The sequence below is a fragment of the Sinocyclocheilus anshuiensis genome, unplaced genomic scaffold, assembly GCF_001515605.1.
Source record: "Sinocyclocheilus anshuiensis isolate Anshui unplaced genomic scaffold, SAMN03320099.WGS_v1.1 scaffold343, whole genome shotgun sequence".
Classification (NCBI taxonomy): Eukaryota; Metazoa; Chordata; class Actinopteri; order Cypriniformes; family Cyprinidae; genus Sinocyclocheilus; species Sinocyclocheilus anshuiensis.
In genome coordinates, this window is record NW_015549598.1 from 1,254,781 (window position 1) to 1,270,274 (window position 15,494).

Genomic DNA, 15,494 nt, shown 5'->3' on the forward strand with positions numbered 1-15,494 from the left:
ATGTTACATAAACTGATATCTATGCTTACAGGTATGCCTTTTAAAAATATATATCTCATATTACACTACATTATGCCCAAAATGTTACATTATATTTATAATGTTGCATAAAACCTATATGTACAAAAGCGTACATACAGCATCAAACAATTTTCTTATCAAATCTATTTTTTTTATAAAAATAAGAAAAAAAGTATTTTTAAACTATATAAGAAATTAAACTATGAACTATAATAGAAAATGTGTTTATAACAAAGAAAAGCAATGTTTTAATATATTATATTTATAAATGATATAATTTATGTATTTTGTATATTTATTGTGTGTGTGTGTGTGTGTGTACCTGTTTTTCTATTCTGTTGGGGACTTAAACCTGCATACACACAGACTCATGGGGACTCATTGTGTGTGAGAAAAGCCATGTTTTTATATTTTTTGTTATATAATTTATATATTTTGTATATATATATTGAGTGTGTGTACACACATGCACACACACACACACACACATATTATATATATAAAATACGTATAACTTATATAGTGTAAAAGTAGTAAGAATTATAAGAGAACATTTTTGGGTGATGTTATATTTGTATACATTATATAATTAATATATTTTGTATGTATTATGTATATATATTTTTTATATATTATATATACACACACATACATAACTATTCACAGCCAAAATTAAAAAAAAACAAAACAAATTAAACCCTATCCGTTTTTCAAATAATTTTGTTAATTTTGTTTATAAAAAAGTAATGTTTAATTTAATCAATTGATGTCTCAGTTGCATTGAATGATGCCTTTTTACTTTATATTACTTAAATGATCAGACTCTTTTATCCAACGTTTTTAACAAATATAGCATCGCAATTAGAATACAACATTCTATTAAAATACGCAAGCTTAATACACCTTCTACTATAGAGTCAAAATAGAAACTCATGCAGTAAAAACTGAGCACGGTGCAGCTGAACATGCAAATCTTGCTGCATTGACGTTCAACAGCCAAAGTGGGTCATTTTGCGCTTCCTCCTCAAACACATTCAGCTTTTTTAGAGCATCAACCATCGGGACAGCCAGAGAGTCTAAACTGTATAAACACTGGCGCAAACACTCACACTCAGTACATAAGGATAACATTATCACGGCGTCTTGTTTTGAAACCAAAGCTGTAAGAGGAGAAGGCTGCAGTGGTTGTGGTCAGGAATCGGTGGTTTTGTGGGCACCTCAAATGCCCTTGATGTGCCTTTCATTTTCTCAAACACTCTTGATGGATACCCTACAGCTGTGGCCTTTATAGAGAAAGAAACAAGAGGATCTAGCACCAGTAAAGAACATTCGTTTGGGGAGATGTGCACACTAATTCAATCCTAATTTGAACTCATTTATCATTTTGTTTCAATATTATGTACACTTGTATCAAACACACAAACTGGAAATAACGTTTACATATAAAATATACTGTATAAAAAAATTTAAATAAAACAAAAATGACCTAAATTGGTGTTCCCTGTCGAAAATGACTGACCTTTTAAAAATTGCTTGTAAATCTCTTAGAAAACGGGTTGACAGAAATTGAAATCCAAGATTTGGTAATAATATAGAATGTATCTTTTTGTCAGCTTGTTTTCTTAAAGTTAGCACAGGTTTTGTATTTCTATTTGGAACTGGTTGATTGTCGGCCTCATTGATCTGAGCTTATGCATCTCAGTTTTAAGTAAAAATAACAACAACATAATTTGTGGATAATTATGGCAATATTCACTCAAAGACTGAGGTGCATAAGCACAGATAAATGAGGCCGATGATCAATCAGTTAAAAAAAGAAACACAAAGCCTGTGCTAATTGAAAGAAAACAAGTTGATAAAAAGATGTTCGGTAATAATATAGCATAATGAGAGATTTACAAGCAATTTTTGGTAGGCCAGTCTTGTTTTGACTGGGAACACCACAAGTGTAACAAGGTAACAAAAAGCTCAAAAATTAGCCAACAATTTTTTGGGAACTTGTCAGTCAGTCAGTAAGTTTTAGTTTAATGGGATAGTATTAACTAGCATTTTTGGGAAAAAGACAATGTGGATTAAACATAGTGGCTTGATAAAGTCCTCAAACTATCCGACAAAGAAAGTAACATTCACATCAAAGCTTTTTTTGTCATAAAAGGAGCCGTAAACAAGCTTGACACAATATTAGTCAACGGCGATCCTCTCCAGCATTCATCTCCTAGACAAACATATCTATTTATGAAGGAAACCATGTCCCGAAAAAAAGCTCTAAATTTGTATCTTTCTATTTCTATTCTCAGGTCCGCATTCACCAAACGAGACGTGTTGAAACACTGTGTCATGCTAGCACACACACTTTATTGACTTATGTTCGCCCACAGATACATCATTTTTTCGGCAACGTCAAGCAATTGTTCAATTTGGACAGTTTTTGGTCACTTACCAGTCTGATAACGTTCTTCTCCAGGAAGGTCAATCCTCCAGCACCTGCTGTGGGCCAGTCTTTGTAAAAAAAAAAAGAGATTGTTAAAATGTCAAAAAAGGCTAAAGAAAATCAAGCCAGACCAGCTGGCTTTGAAGAGAAACCCGAAATTGGGTTGTGTTTAGTTCAGATCTTGAACTACAGTGAAGTGGAGATGGCATCCTAGCCCCAACCGCACCCAACAAGGACATACACACTCACACACATCAGCACATAGACACTTGCGTACGACCTGCACTGTATGTGTGATGTTTCAGCGCGAGCGTCTGGCAGGGCCCCTCTCACCTGCTGCCGTCTGTCTCGTGTATATTTAGATGAAAGTATCACTGACATGCGGGCCTCTGTTGGCCTTGGCACAAGTGCCCAGGATTATTGCCCCTTACAGAAAGATATTTCAGCTTTTCATGCAGATTCATTTCATTTAGTTGAAATTCAATTTATATTCGACAGGAGACAAGAGTATACTGTTCTTGGGGGAGTGGCATCTCTGTAGCCAAATAGGTAAATCTCACAGCAGTGTTATTTTAGTATCGTTGACATACTACAGTATTATAGTTTTAGTTTTTTAATTAGATTTTATTTCATTTTTTTTCATTTTAATTTAATTTAAAATTTAGTTTAAGTTAAGTTTTATTAGTTTTTTTTTTTAAATGTCTTTATTTGTTAAGTTTTAGCTCTTAGTTTCAGTTCTTTTTTAGTACTTTAGAAATGAGAAAATTAAAAATGTCTTGGCAACTAGCTGAAATAAAATATTATTTTTTTTATATTATTTTATTTCAGTTAATGTTTATTTTATTTAATAACCCTGTCTCACAGAAACATGCCCAGGTTAAAATTAATCCACAAATTTAAAAGAAGGAAAAAAATTATTAATATTTTACATAAAGAAAATAAGGTCTGTTTTAGGAATAGGAATATCTTCTTTTTTTTTTTTTTTGCAATTGTTACATTATTTTCAGGACAAATTCTCATTATCGAAATGTATCTGGACATTTTACTTTTAATATCTGATTTCTAATTTCCATTATTCTCAGTGATGATCAATTAAATTCTCATTACAGTAACAGTACATTTTCATTTGCTCTATAATTTACTCAAATTATTATAAATATATAAATTATTTACTATTACTAAATTATTCAAAATTAAGCAATTGCTAGCATGATATACAATTTAAATATCATTTTATTATCATTATAATAATAATTTTTACATTACAGCAATAAGTGTGTTTTTTTTTGCAATATACAAGTGAAAATCGAGAGACAAAAATATTTACAAAAAAAAATGACGTCACAATAAAAAAAAGTAATGTTATTAGAAGATTTTACACATATAATACAAAAATATATATATAATACAAAATAAAATATTTTGTAATATTTGTTTTCTCTTTTAATTTTGGGATGAAATATGACTAGTTCTTGACAGGTTTCCAGAGATCCATCCAAACAGGACTCATTCAGTACTGTAGACTGATTAAAAATAGCATGCATTATTTCCGCAGCATTGCTTTGAACATACTGTCATAATCGGCATAAAGTTTGCATTCACATCTTTTGCAATGGGATACACTGGGAAAAAGGACACTAGTGGTCACATGACTCTTATAGAACATATCCCTGGTCACCATGTGGTAATGGGAGGGCCCTGCTGGTCTGTCCTGGTATGCACGTTGACCAGTCCCAGAGAGACACCGAACCTCCAGCTGGAACCAAAGATAACAAACATTTGCCCACGCAGTGGCCGTCTTAACATGGATGGGTGAAAACCTATAACCCTGTTGCAGGGCTTTTGGGAAATGACAGGTAAAACAAATTCACCTGAGATTTACTGGAATGCGGTCCAATTTGATCGATAGGTTGACGCTGATCTGAAAACACCAAATGCCATGCATTCGCCATGCAGACACTGGATGGATTGGATTTGGACTGGTCACAACCAATGTATACAGACAGACAATTTAAACAAACTCGCATGGAATATAGAGAAACTCAAATGTCTGTCTCCACAGCAGACATTCCAGTAAAATGCGTCTGAAGCGGTTATGGGGGAGGCTCAAGCGCTCTGGCAACAAAACCTGTGTCTCGTTGGCCTTGCGCTCCCTCCGCTCAGCACTAGGAGTGGCGTGTGGCACCGGTGGCAAGGCCTAATGACAGAGCACCAGAGCCAGAGAGATCTTGTGGGCACACCATGTCCGGCACACCCAGGAGGGGCTCCAACATTGTGACACATTTATAGGGAAGCAGTTCCCAACACAAACCTTTTGTTGTTGGCGGCGCAATCAAGCGTCAGTATTTCACCTCTGTACTTCTATCCGCCGACTTATCGCTCTTTTTGTTTTGTTACGGCAGGATGGATGGTGCAAAAAAAAGCCCACATGTTCGAGTTATTATCCTAACGAGTTAGCTGACAGATTTGCATGTGTGTTTCTGCTCTAGTCGCCACAGAAAAAAAGGTTGCATAAGAGACTCCGGCTAGTTTTATTCAAAAAAGCCCTGAGGTTTGAGGTTTTTTTTTTTCTTCTTCTCTTTTGGCTTTCCATAGAGGTGCCTCTATGTAGGAGAACAACCGTGCCGTTTCCCCGACACGCTGTGGTGTGAGCTGACTTCAGCCTGTCAGGGCCTTGAGCCGCACACACAAAGTCTCACTGTGTGTTTTAAAACCAGACGCCGTGGAGCAATGCAGAAACAATGAGCACCGTGGGCCTTATTTACATTTTTGACCTCTAAAAAAATGAGGGAAATGCTATTAGAGATACTGTATAAAAACAACAGTATTGAAATGAAATGCATGCAGCGGGAAAAGCGTAGGGTGAGCAAGTGTTGGTTTGCGGGGGTTGGGAGAAGAACGGTGTTCTGAGAAGTTCTACCTCCAAAGATAATATTTTCGAAAGATCTTTGCGCACACATCTGGTTCCTTTCAAGGGCGACTTATTGGTAGTGCTGTAGCTTATTTTTCTTCGCTCTGCACCTCTCCTACGGTGCTCTTCCAAGCATATCCCAGCGGCCCGGCTGAAAATGCTAATGTTCCTGCCACTTAGTCAAGTCAGGCTCTTTGCATGTGTGATTCTGCTCTAGTCGCCACAGAAAAAAAGGTTGCATAAGAGACTCCGGCTAGTTTTATTCAAAAAAGCCCTGAGGTTTGAGGTTTTTTTTTTTCTTCTTCTCTTTTGGCTTTCCATAGAGGTGCCTCTATGTAGGAGAACAACCGTGCCGTTTCCCCGACACGCTGTGGTGTGAGCTGACTTCAGCCTGTCAGGGCCTTGAGCCGCACACACAAAGTCTCACTGTGTGTTTTAAAACCAGACGCCGTGGAGCAATGCAGAAACAATGAGCACCGTGGGCCTTATTTACATTTTTGACCTCTAAAAAAATGAGGGAAATGCTATTAGAGATACTGTATAAAAACAACAGTATTGAAATGAAATGCATGCAGCGGGAAAAGCGTAGGGTGAGCAAGTGTTGGTTTGCGGGGGTTGGGAGAAGAACGGTGTTCTGAGAAGTTCTACCTCCAAAGATAATATTTTCGAAAGATCTTTGCGCACACATCTGGTTCTTTTCAAGGGTGACTTATTGGTAGTGCTATAGCTTATTTTTCTTCACCCTGCTCTTCTCTCCTACGGTGCTCTTCCAAGCATATCCTAGCGGCCCGGCTGAAAATGCTAATGTTCCTGCCACTTAGTCAAGTCAGGCTCTTGGGAAGTGTTCTGAGGATGGGCCTCTCAGCTCTTTCCTCTACAGGATGAAGTGATGATATCTGAGGGCAGATCAATGAGACATTAATGCAAAAACTACACTGCAGATTCAATATAAATAGTAGCCTCTAGAGAGTTCGCATTAACAGCTCACCTGTTTCCCCTACTGTTTGTAGTCAAAAAAATGGTTTTGACATTTGGGTCATTCCCAGGTAAAACAGGTGGCTAAAAAAAATAGGCAAAATTCATTAAATATTTTGTCTACTTTATACATACACTTCCATTCAAAAGTTTGGGGTCAGTAATATTACTGAATGTTTTTGAAACAAGTCTCTTATACTCACCAAGGCTGCATTTATTTGATTAAAAGCACAGTAAAAAGTTATATTGTGAAATATCATTAACATTTTAAATAACGGTTTTCTATTTTAATATATTTTAAAATGTAATTTTATGTTACATGATCATTCAGAAAACATTAAGATTTTTTTTGTAACAATGCTCCTAAAAATGATATTTAATTAACTATATTTTATATATAATCTATTAGTTTTATATATAAATAACATTAATTTTATTATATATCCCAAATTGCTGTCATGCAACCAATGTGGTGAACAAATAAACTACAACAAATAAAAGGTACAAGCATTGAGACTAGTGTCTATATTTACCTATAGAAGAGCCTCATTCCTGGTTCTCAATAGCTTTTTGTTCACAGTTCATTTGGAGGCATCAGCTGAATAATACTCATATTCATGGCATAAACTGATGCACTGTCAGTTCAGCCCATCATTTTCAGAGCCCAGACAACTTGTGCTTTTCTTTCCTTTCTACATGTTTGCACAGCCCGAAATTATGGAACCGCTGCTAACAGGATGTGTGCGTTCCTGAGGTACTTTGTGAGTATTCCGATTGCATCACATGTCCTGGATTTCATGGGTTTTTCACGGTACATTTACTGTGCCATTTATAAAAGCCGCTCTCTACTAATATGCTAAATACAACCGTGCTGAAAGAATGTACGTGCCAGATCGTAATTTGATTCGAATTAAATTTTTCTAATGGCATCCTCCAGAAAGTGCTAAGTAAACATTCGCTCATTCCCGTCACTTTTCCACCAAGTGGTTTTGACAGGATCTTAAACATCTGGACAGTGTTCATCATATGAAACACACACAATTCTTTCTTCGGAGCCGAGTAAACTGTGGCCTAAAGTAAGTCCGCCGAGAACCCACCAGGTAATCAAAACAAATACAACACATTTTCTTTAACAAACAGAACCTTATCTTTTGTGGATCGTGGATGCCAGTGCATCTCATGCGGAAAATCTTTAAATGAAAGAGAATTTGCATCAGCCTCAATCAAATTCAAACACTGGTTTTAAGACATACTGCAGGGAAAATGGATTTCCATTGGTCTTAATTAGCACACAAGACACCTTTTTTTAGGAAATCATTGTGAATTGGCGTTGCACGGATGAATCGGGGGGTGTGGGACACTACATGATGTCTGGCCATCCTGCAGTGGAGCCATTATGCAGGGCCTGAGGGATCACAGCTAGGGGTCGCGGCCCCTGATGACCCTTGGATGATGGGCAGGACTCCATCCATGAGACCGCATGACAGCAGGAAGTACTAATGTGGTTCTGATCAGAGGCTTTATCTCCAGCCCCCCGATTAATGGTTCAATTATCTGACAGGAAGAAACAAACCTCAGACAAAAGAGTAAAAGGAACAGTTCCCACGGAAAGTGAAAATTCTGTCAGCATTTCCAAAGCTGTATGAATTTCATTCTACCATGCAACATAAACAGTGAATTTTTGAAGAATATTCTGACTTCTTATTTGTATTAAAATGACAGTAAATGACCAACAGTAAAACAACATAAAAGTATCCTAAAGGTTCATACATACGGAAATGAGCAGCCAGAATTTTCTTAAGAATTTCACCATTGATGTTCCACTGGAAAAAAAAAAAAATAATAATACAGTTTTGGGTGAGTAAATGACGACAATTTTCTGTTTCATTATAAACCATTTAAAATAGAAATACGATCATTTTTACATTTACAAACCTTCAAAAACCTGATTCACAGGAGAAATTTAATCATGAAAATGAGTTCAGTTATTCAAATAGAAAACAATTTGACAATTACTGAACGTAAATAGTCATATATTAATAAATCAGATTGTCCAAATACAATTACGCACTGTAAATACCCTACAATGTAAAAGTATAACATTTACTGTAAAAACCCAGCAGCTGTTGTTGCTGAAAGTTTAATACAGAAAATTTGGTAGTAAAATTTTACTGACTGAAAGTAAATTTACAGTAATATAAAAATTATATTATTTGATTAACTGAAATAATGTTGCTATATCAACTTCAAATGACTAAAATACCATTTTTTAATTCTTTATAAAACTTTTTTTATATAATTCACTTCCAAAAACTGTATGTTTAACTGAATTTTATTGTAAAATTTCATGTCCCATCAGACCTGTTAGTTTTTAGAGTAAGGGAACTTACTGTTAACCAATTAACAGGTTTTTAACATAGATTTTTATTGTTATAACAATGATAATTACAGTCATATTTGTCACATCCAATTTATTTAGCAACCAAAAGTAACCGAATAGTGGACGATTAGTGATCAACATGACCACCAGCAAGAGAGGGACCACTTCATGTTGAATCAAACCGCTTTTTAAGTGTAAAACTAGCAGTTTTATCATTTTATCATGGACATTTGACTGTCCAAACCTGGTTTCAGTCTACCTCTACCGATTGCTAATTCTCAGCAAGCAGCTTCTGCACAGAATCTGTAATAACGGTGCATGATGGGAACTGGCAGGCACTAATATCTCTGCACTTAGGAGCTTGTCTTTGCTGTTCAGTGGATTGAGTTACTGTGAAAGCCATGATGAAGTGTAAAGTAATCTCTTGCTGTGGAGCTGCCGCGCATGCCTGGAGTCCGTCGCATGTTTCTGAGATTCCTTATCTGCTGTGAGGGGGGCTTCACCTGCTGCGCTAAGATGACCTGGAGACTTTAACACAGCTCACTAGCATTTCCCAGACAACATTCAACCTCTAACAAACATACTTCTCAACATACACTCTGAAAAATAAAGGTTCAACATCAATGGAACGTTCTTCAGATTATTAAAAATTATTTCACAATAAGAATAAAAATAGCTCTTTTAAGAACGTTTCACTGAACGGTTCTTTGGGGATGGAACCAAACAGGGTTCTTCTATGGCATCACTGCAAACAACACCTTTTGGAACCTTTATTTTTCATAGTGTACACTCTTACCGTCAAGAACCGTCAACATCCATGGAAACTTTCCATTGATCGAAAGGTTCTTTATAGTGGAATAAGGTTCTTTAGATGTTCTTTACACTGTGAAAAAATGGTTCTTTTAAGAACTGTTCACTGAAAGGTTCTTTGCGGAACCCAAAGTGGTTCTTCTTTGGCATCTTAAAAAAAAAAAGGTTCTCTAATGGCATCAGTGGTTCCATTAAGAACCTTTAACATCCTTTGCTCAAAAGGTTCTTTATAACGGAAAAGGGTTCTTCACATTAGTAAAATGGTCTTCACAATATGAAGAATGGTTCTTTTAAGAACTTTTCACTGAATGGTTTTTTGGGGAACCAAACAGGGTACTTCAATGGCATTACTGCAAAAATCGCCTTTTGGAACCTTTATTTTTCAGAGTGTACACTCTTACAAATAAAGGTTTTGTATTGGCATCTTTGGTTCCATGAAGAACCGTCAACATCCATGGAAACTTTCCATTGATCGAAAGGTTCTTTAGATGTTCTTTACACTGTGAAAAAATGGTTCTTTTAAGAACTGTTCACTGAAAGGTTCTTCTATGGCATCGCCAGAAAAGCCCCTTTGGGAAACTTTATTTTTAAGATTGTTGTTGTGAAAAAATATGCTTCTTTTAAAAACTGATTACTGAAAGGTTCTTTGTGGAACTAAACATTTCTACCATGGATGTCCTTTCGGAACCTTTATTTTTAAGAGTGTACTGTAGATATTTGAAACAATATGCATCCAATTTATGCATTTTAAAAAGAATAACGCCACAAAATCCTGTCCAAATTTTCTGAATGTTTAAGCTTCAAAAGTAAACTACGTCTTTGGAACTTCTCCACAACATCTGTTGATTTATTTGCTGTAGAGAACGAACAAAACCACATTTCACCGACATCATTCTGGCACACATCACATAAGGTACGTATGGTTTGTTTCGAGTCTCAGTTTCAAAAGAGGAAGGATATTTTCCACCACAATCCAAAGAAGCAGCGCACAAATGAATGGAGTCGTGCCACGGTGTGGAAAAGACGCATGTCCAGCCTCATGCTTCACGTCAGGGCCTCCGCCAAAGCAAACTGTGGTCGGAAGAATCCTTTAATAGTGCCTGATCTGTGTCACCTGAGACTGGAATCATCCGAAACTAAGAAACCACACAGCTGCAGTAATCGACGTGGATATTTGCAGCAGCCGAGCCTCTCTAATGAACGACTCTCACCGCAGACCACTCTGAACGACCCCCGCTGCATCATAATCTGCCCTACTTTCATATTTAGACTGGACAGGTCGCAATCTAGACGGTTATGACAAATGCACTGTGGTTTTCTCACAGATTCTTAGATTACAGTTTCCTTTATTTATCTCCATCATGTGACAGTCGAGCACATGAAAACGACTCACACATCGAAGGGAACGGTGACAGAATTTTCCAACTGTGTGACTGATGCAATCACACGGTGACAAAGTCTGTCCAGAACATTTCCAATTCTACCATCCACAGGATACTGAGCGCTAGAGTTTGTCTCGATAGCAGAATTTTGGTAGTTAAAACAGTACTAATAGCAGTGAAATTTCAGTTATCACTAAAATAATTGGGTATTAATGGAATAGTTCACCTAGGCATTTACTCACCTCATATCGTCCAAACCTTATGATTTTTTTTCCTTTTTTTCTCTGTGGAACACAAAACAAGACATTTTGAACAAACATTATTTTTTTATTCATACAGGCTACTATTATAGTTTTTATTAATCGTTTAATTTTTAATCTATTCATTTTACTAATCTATTCTTTTTTTTTGTAATTTTGTTAAGTGCTTTGTCATTTTATTAGTTTATTTGAAATATTATGTTGTAGATTTAATTTATTTTACTTCAGTTTTAGTTTTCATTTATTTTATTTGCAATTAGTAATGTTAGTGTTTCAACTTAAAATGAAAATTAGAAATGCTGCCTTGGCAACTAACTGAAATAAGTTATATTTTTCATCTAACATTTATATTTTATTTTATTTCAGCTTTATTTATATTAACAAAAATGTTTAACCATTTTAGTTAACAATTATAAACCTGATTGTATAGACCAAAAAAAATAAAAATCCATATGAGAGAATGTTTAGGAACCCTATTTGAAAACAATTATTATTTTGCAATAATATTTTAATAATAACCTTTATATATATATATATATAATTATTATTATTATTATTATTATTAATAATAATAATAATAATATGAAATATTAACCAATTTAATTTGTTAATATTTCATATTAACAATTTTAATTTGTTAATATGAAATATTAACAAATTTAAATTCAAATACCAACCAATAAAATATGGGGAACGTTTAGGAAACCTGTTTGAAAACAATTATTATTTTGCTATAATTAAAATTGTTGTCGATTTTCCGAACTAAATGATATAATATTAGATATAATTGATTAATACAACATCAATAATAAAATTCTGGGCAATACTAATAAGCAGATAATTATTTTCATAACCAATAAATAGTCAATATTACAAATCTACGGTATTTTGTATAAATACTTTAAAAATAAACTAAAACCAATTTTTAAATGCTACAAGTAAATTTAGGCATGACAGCATTATAATGTAGAGTGTGAGAAATTAATATTCACTTTGAGATTTACAAAAGATTACAACAGTGATATTTAATTCTAAGTGGTTTTAAAAAATGAACTTTAGTGCGTGTTAAATGGCATCAAGAGTAATCTAAATGCAAAAAATTGGAGAAATGCTGATATTAAAATATTCAATATCAACCGATACTGATATGACTTAAAATATCTGATAACCAATATTGCACTGATATGTTATGCATCCCTACTTTTAACTCATATCATTTAGTATTATCACTAATATTTTAGCATCAGCATCCCTACTGAGGACACAAAACTAAAGCCAAGATCACACATATACAAGCCACAGAAAGTTGTGCTTTTTCAGATCTGCCAAGAAAAAGGAAGTTGTCATTTGGTGTTTTCACCGAACCTCTGCTGCTTCCAGTTCAGACCAACTGTTGGCAAAAAGACAGAAAGCACGCAGACGTGGAAAAGGCTGGTTAGCTTCACACAGGAGCAGGGCCGTCCATTAGGAAGACCACACAGGGCTCCAGACACTTCTCCAGTGAGATAGACGCTATCAGAATGAGTGACAGGTGCTGGTTTTTCATCCCATCTCATTCTCTGATAGTGTAGATGAACAAGCCTCCCGACACGTTCCAACTGTTTATCATCCGACGGCTTGATTTCCTCTTACAGGGAACAGATGGCTACCTTAACGGCTCTGTGTTTGCCTGTTTCGTCTTTAGTTCTCAGCATATCTCAGCACAGACGTTTTCGTGAGATCTGTGCCAGCGCTAGATTCGTCCTACGAAAGCAAAAATTGGGAAATTAGCACTTTCAGTACTGTTAAAAATACATATTGATGCAACAGTGGTGGGACAGAAAATATAAAGCAGTTATGTTAAAATCAATCAAATAATACAGGCACTACCGTTCAAAAGTTTGGGGTCTGTAAGATTATTTCGTTTTTGGAGAGAAATTAATACTTTTATTCAGCGAGGACGCATTCAATTGATCAAAAGTGACCGTAAAATCAAAATATTTCTATTTCAATGAAATGCCGAACTTTCTAGTAACAGAGAATCCTGAAAACAAATGTATGATGGTTTCCACAAAAATATGGAGCAGCACAACTATTTTTAACATTGATAATAATCAGAAATGTTTTCAGCATTTTAGAATGATTTCTGAAGGATCATGTGACACTGAAGACTGGAGTAATGATGCTGAAAATTCAGCTCTACATCACAGAAAATAAATTACATTTTCAAATATATTCAAATAAAAAAACGTTATTTTGAACTGTAATAATATTTCACAGTATTACTGTTTTTACTGTATTTTTGCTCAAATAAATGGAGCCTTGGTGAGCAAATAAGTCCTTTTCACAAAAAAACTTTTGAACAGTTGTGAATATTTAACATAGCAGTTCAGACAAAATAATATGGATATGAAACATTAATTTGAGTTGTGCATAAAGTTATTTTATAATATAACATTTCTGATCACAGAACCAATTGACCAATCAAAAGTATTCCAAGTGTTCCAGAATAAAGGATTACATATGACAGACAGTTTCCATTGTCATTATGTCAGCTATAGCATTTGTCAAACTGCATTCACAGTTCCTCTGAAAGAATTAAGCTAATGCCAGCGTCAATCCATTATGAAGTTTATACTGGCCTCAGCTGTCTGCAGTGCATTCATGTAAGAATGCTTGCAAGTACAGGCTAGCATGTCAGCAATGTGAAGCAGGACTTTGAAGTGTCAGCCTGGGTCAACAGAAACAACAGGTACTGTAGTAACAAACCTCAAAAAAAGGTGGTGCGCCAATACGTGCTGGTGGCCGCATGAAACGTTTCCGCTCAAGGACCAGTAGCATATGGTAAAAATTGATTTTTACATTTTTTGGAAAAGAATTAATCAGTTAAGTGTGAAAAACAGTGTTATTTTAATATCTCATGAGATATTTAGTATCTCATTGAGATACTATTATAGTTTCTAATAATATTTTGAATTAGTTTATATATATATATATATATATATATTTCCAGTGTTCATTTAAATTTTAGCGATTTTGTGTGGTTTTGTCATTTTTTTAGGGTTTTTAACACTTTACAATGTCTCATTTGTTAACATTAGTTAACATGAACTATGAGCAATACTGTATATTTTTACAGCATTTATTAATCTTTGTTAATGTCAGTTAATAAAAATACAGTTGTTCATGTTAGATGACTGTGCATTAACTAATGTTAACAGTTACAACTTCTGAAAATGTAAAATGTAAAAATTAATATTAACTATTATAGATTTTTTTTTTTTCAATTTTAATTACTTATTACTTTAATAAGTACTTATTTTTAAGCTAAACTAAATGAAAATAAGAAATGCTATCTTGGCAACTATAGATTAAAACATTTTTTTTATATATTTTATTTCAGTTAACGCTTTTTCAAGCAACGAAAACGTTTCTAGTTTTAGTTAACTACTGTAAAAAAAAATATTTTTCAAAGATGTTAATAAAACAAAGATTATTGGAGTACGTTTCACAAGATAATACTATTTCAGTTTTTCTACTTAAAAATTACATTTGTATTAGTTTGCCATTTATTTGTAATTAGTTGGGAAATTTACTAACAATTTCTGAGTGAAAATCGTTTCTACACAGCAAAATCTTTTTCAGGATAGATTTATAAGGTTATATATAAAATATTTGGGGCCAAGTGTTTTTAAAAAATCCCTAACCCTAAGTATAAGCAATAACAATAGTGATTAAAGCATTAGCAAGCCCCAAAAATACACTTTATCAGACCGTTCCCGAACAATTGCACCTGATATTCACACAGATATGGTTTGGCGCCTTTAAACACTGGAAGTGGAAAGTGGAAACCGCTCTGTGCATCTTTTGGAAAGCAGGCGACAGTCATTGGCATGTCAAAGGGCCAAGTGTTCACATATGGTCACATAGCTGAGCTAATGGCTGACAGGCCTCAGCAAGGGCATTAAAGTGACCCTGCCCCAGGACAACACACACACACGCGTGCACCAGCGCTCTGTAAACAGGGATGCAGAAATCTGCAAACATTAGGCCATTAATGTTGCACTGGACTACTTCCTCTTGTGTTCACATTTGACATCTTGGCCACAACGATGAGTACAAAACTGAATTGAGCTGAATAACGACTCAATTGCCTTCTGTAGAGCTGCTTACATATTTGAAGAAGTTTGCATCGCTGATTCTGTTATTTCCCTGTTTATTACAGGGAAGCTGCTTTGAATATAATCTATATTGTATAAAGCACTGCATAAATAATGGTGGCTTGACTATAAAAAAGGGGTTTTCTTTATTCCAAAGAACTTTATTCCAAAAAAATCACTGTAGG

The 15,494-nt window shown here is 34.7% G+C and overlaps 1 protein-coding gene across 1 annotated transcript in view; it reads right to left on the reverse strand.

The window, feature by feature from the left end:
• The window catches only part of LOC107658621 (myocyte-specific enhancer factor 2C-like), a 39,456-nt gene extending 36,772 nt beyond the window's left edge, over positions 1-2,684 (reverse strand). The window contains exon 1 of the mRNA XM_016447238.1: positions 2,462-2,684. The gene's annotated coding sequence lies outside the window, so the exon portion shown is untranslated. The remainder of the gene's footprint in view (positions 1-2,461) is intronic.
• Between the last annotated feature and the right edge of the window lie 12,810 nt (positions 2,685-15,494).